This window comes from Symphodus melops (assembly GCF_947650265.1).
Source record: "Symphodus melops genome assembly, chromosome: 6".
Classification (NCBI taxonomy): Eukaryota; Metazoa; Chordata; class Actinopteri; order Labriformes; family Labridae; genus Symphodus; species Symphodus melops.
The window spans coordinates 28,785,740-28,790,220 of NC_136696.1; positions in this window are offsets into that span (position 1 = coordinate 28,785,740).

Genomic DNA, 4,481 nt, shown 5'->3' on the forward strand with positions numbered 1-4,481 from the left:
GCTGGCAGATAGAACCAGAGGCAGAAAACTCTCCTTTTATAAAACGTGTTTATCCAATACAAGAACTTTCTCACAAAGAGAAAGTGTTTGGTTGCCCTTATTGATTTTTTTCAAATGTGACAAATTGCTTTTTCACCCTGAATGCTGAGTGGGATTTATTCACACAAGCTCCCAGCTGACAGACTACATCTCAGACCTCCTCCTCCTCCTCCTCCTCCTCCTCCTCCTCCCGCTGCTACCCAACCATTGTGTAACATGAGCTGCAGGACACAATAAAGTTTCTGTTATGAGCTCAACAGTCAGTTTTTAAAGTACAATATGTTGAATTTATGAGAAAATATCTCAAGTCATTAAAAAGTAACCTGCCATATTTTTATTGAGCACTTCCATTACGTCAAATATTAAAAACAGAGTTTTAACTGGAGGTGTCTTGTTGTGTCGGCTGAGAGAACTCCCATGATTCCCCGCCAGCCTCTACGTCATCTTTTGTTCTGGTAGTATTGACAGAGCGCCCCTGGTGGCAGCAGCGACATATTGAATCTTTAAAGGTCACATATTATGAGGTTTAGGTTGGACATCCAACATCTGAACATGTTATGTATTTAAATCAGCAGAGTAGATCTCCTTTGAGATGATCTGTCCGGGCACATCGACTCTGATGCTCCTTAAAAACAAAAACTCAAAGTCTGCGATAAAAACAGGAACGACTGAACCAATCGGACGTTTGTGCTCTGAGTAGAAAAGGAGCGTCCACAGTGGATTGAATGTTTCGACGGCCTGGAGGAGAGAAGTTATTTGAAGAATCCGTCTTTGCAAACTCTATTAGCTTACTAAACTCGTTAGCATGACTCAAAGTTAGCCTGAGACAGCATTTCCAGCACGGAGACCGTCATCCATGGGACTCCAGCGCCCCCTGCAGGGACACACAGGGGACTCCAGCGCCCCCTGCAGGGACACACGGGGGACTCCAGCGCCCCCTGCAGGGACACACGGGGGACTCCAGCGCCCCCTGCAGGGACACACGGGGGAAACTCTAGAAGTCTGACATACATGAACTCATTTGGTCTTTAATAAATAGTTTGTTTGTTGGAGGATTGGGTCCAAGCAGTAACACCCAGAGACAAACTGGATGAAGCCTTCGACATGATGAGCATCTGTTTGTTACAGCAGAGACTAAACAGACTGTGAAGGCTGTGAGCTTTAATAAAGAGAGGGAGGAAACCCAGCGGGGCCGAGCCGGCACTTTAACTATATCAGAATCATTCCCTGATCATGAAGAAAAAATAAAACATGGCTGTTAATCACTTCCTGTTTCTGCTCGGATTATCTTCACTCAGCCCAGAGTGAACCAAACCGCCTGAGATGAAGAGTACGTGCCATCGTCTTATTGGAGCACAAGAAGTTTTCAACTTTCTTTAAACATCAGTTAAAGGAGCAGTAACTGCTGTAACTCTGTGTTTAAAATGGGTACTGCAGTCTAAACTCTAATCATCACAGAGAGCTGTCTCCCCCCCTCCTCTCACACAGGTCAGCATGTGGTGGACACTGTAGCTTCAGTGTTTAGCCAGCTCCGCATGTGGTGGACACTGTAGCTTCAGTATTTAGCCAGCTCTGCATGTGGTGGACACTGTAGCTTCAGTGTTTAGCCAGCTCTGCATGTGGTGGACACTGTAGCTTCAGTATTTAGCCAGCTCTGCATGTGGTGGACACTGTAGCTTCAGTATTTAGCCAGCTCTGCATGTGGTGGACACTGTAGCTTCAGTGTTTAGCCAGCTCTGCATGTGGTGGACACTATAGCTTCAGTGTTTAGCCAGCTCTGCATGTGGTGGACACTGTAGCTTCAGTGTTTAGCCAGCTCTGCATGTGGTGAACACTGTAGCTTCAGTGTTTAGCCAGCTCTGCATATGGTGGACACTGTAGCTTCAGTGTTTAGCCTGCTCTGCATGTGGTGGACACTGTAGCTTCAGTGTTTAGCCAGCTCTGCATGTGGTGGACACTGTAGCTTCAGTGTTTAGCCAGCTCTGCATGTGGTGGACACTGTAGCTTCAGTGTTTAGCCAGCTCTGCATGTGGTGGACACTGTAGCTTCAGTGTTTAGCCAGCTCTGCATGTGGTGGACACTGTAGCTTCAGTGTTTAGCCAGCTCTGCATGGGTCTGTAAAGCTTTCTGCGTTCTAACCTCTCTCCATGTTTCATCTCCAACATTGATCCTAGTTTGAGCAGCTTTCTGCTGCTGGAGCTTATTAGAAACATGCAGAGGCTTTTTAGGACTCAAACATTCGTTCAGTGTTGTGTTTGAATAAAGGTGGTGACCTACATGAGTCAGCGTCAGCTCACAGTCTTTGTGTTTGATCTGTGACTGAGAGTTGTTGAATGCACTTTAAGCAGCATGTCTCGGGCCGTGCTGCCAGCTTTCATCAGAGCGCGTTTGAACCCGTGATGCGAGTGATCTCTGAAAAGAAAAGGCTGTTTGACAAACATAAAGCTCCGACCTGGGACTCCATCACAGGTCCATGTGGCTTCATAGCTCGGCACACTTCATATTTACTGAATGCTTTATATAAGTGAGAGTGTAATGATGCAGCTCAGCATCCAGAAATCCCTCATCTTTAACCTCAAAGAGAGCGACATGATATCCACGAGACGCTGGTGAAAAGGAGGAGATGAGAGAAGTGTAAATGAAGACGGAAACAGCAGAAGACAGATCATGTTTCCACAACTTCCTCCGTATGTTTGATGCTGGAAGTATAACTAGGTCACAGTTTGAATTGTAAATCTGAGCCGGAAGATTCAGAGGAGATTTCAGGCTCTGCTTTCCGACCAGCGCGTGGAGACACTGTGATCCGTTTCCTCACGTTCATTCAAAAGCTCCTATTTCAGGCAGCTAGCTGCGCGGCGTCGCCGTCAGATGTTCAGCTTCACTTCCCCGTCTGCACCGCCACACCGTGTGTGTGTGTGTGTGTGTGTGTGTGTGTGTGAGGAGAGGGACGAGTCTCCACAAACGTTCAACCACAAGTGAAGCTGTGTTTTCTAACTTTCAAAAAGTGACGTGTTCGTTTGGAAACGTGTAAAATAAAAAAAGGCTCCAGCCTGTGTGGGGTCGTGTTTTCAACAGAATAAACACAGAGATCATTTCAGCGATGAGGCCAGAAGCCTGAAGAGTCCAGAGAAGCGTTAGAGTCAGAACACACGCACAGCTACACGCTCACACAGGGAGGCTGAGGACGAGGAGGCAGCGAGACCTGACCTGTCCAAGGAGACGTCTCCATGAGGTGAAGGAGGACGTGGAGACGAGACACAGGCGGAGTGCATCCCTCTGTGAAGACTCAACAGCATGAAAGGCTGCTAAAGCTTTTCAACAAACATCATCAGATGGTGAGCTGAAGGTCAAAGGTCAGACATGACTGCAGACAAAGTCCTGCACGCCGTCTGAAAACGCAGAAACGTTTCACTGCTGGGAAAAACATTTAGAAAAAGAGAAACCTGTTTTTAAGGATATTCCTGCAGACAGAGCTGCTCTCTCACAGTGAGGAGGTTGCTGGTTTGAATCCCTCTCTGTGTGGAGTCTGCGTGTTCTCCCCGTGCATGGTGTGGCTTCAGTCCAAACACATGCTGGTTACCTGCTGACTCTGACCTGTCTGCAGGTGTGAGCTCTGTGATTGGCTGGAGAACAGTGTAGCCCCGCCTCTCGCCCAATGACAGCGGGGATCAGCTCCAGACGAGTAAAAGCAGTAGAGACAGTGGTGCCAGCTGTCTCGGTCCTCTGTGTGCAGGTTTGATGGTCCGACTGGAAGAACCTCGTCAGGATTCATCGTCCTGACTCTCGGCCTTCAGACGTGGCGAGGCAGAGCCGTGCATTGTGGGTCAGACTTTCACTAAGGAGACGAGCAGAAAGAGAGAAATGAGTTTGATAAAAGGAGTGAGAGGAGCTGTGAGGCCTCAGCAGACAGAAGTCTTTACCTGCACGAAGGACGGAGCTGTGAGTGGTCACAGCGCCCCCTGCTGGCTTTCATTTAAAGCAGAAACAGTTTCAGCTTGTTTATTCTGTCCGGTGTGAAGCAGAGCTGAAGGTCTGCTGTCTGCTGGACGACCATCTGAATCCTGTCGTGTGTCAGACAGAGAGCTCAGGTCTCTTTCCTCTGAGGGGGAGACGGTTCAGTGACCGATTAAGGGTTCACACTGAGCCTTCCTCCTCTTCTTTCTCCTCTTCCTCCTCCTCCTCCTCCCCCACATTTCTCTCCTCCTCCTCTTCCTCCTCGTCTCTCTCCTCCTCCTCGTCTTTCTCCTCTTCCTCCTCCTCCTCCTCGTCTCTCTCCTCTTCCTCCTCCCCCTCCTCCTCTTCCTCCTTCTTCTTCCTCCTCCTCCCCCTCATTTCTCTCCTCCTCCTCTTCCTAAGCCTCCTCCTCCTCGTCTCTTTCCTCCTCTTCGTCTCTCTCCTCCCCCTCCTCTTTCTCCTCTTCCTCCTCCTCCCCCTCATTTCTC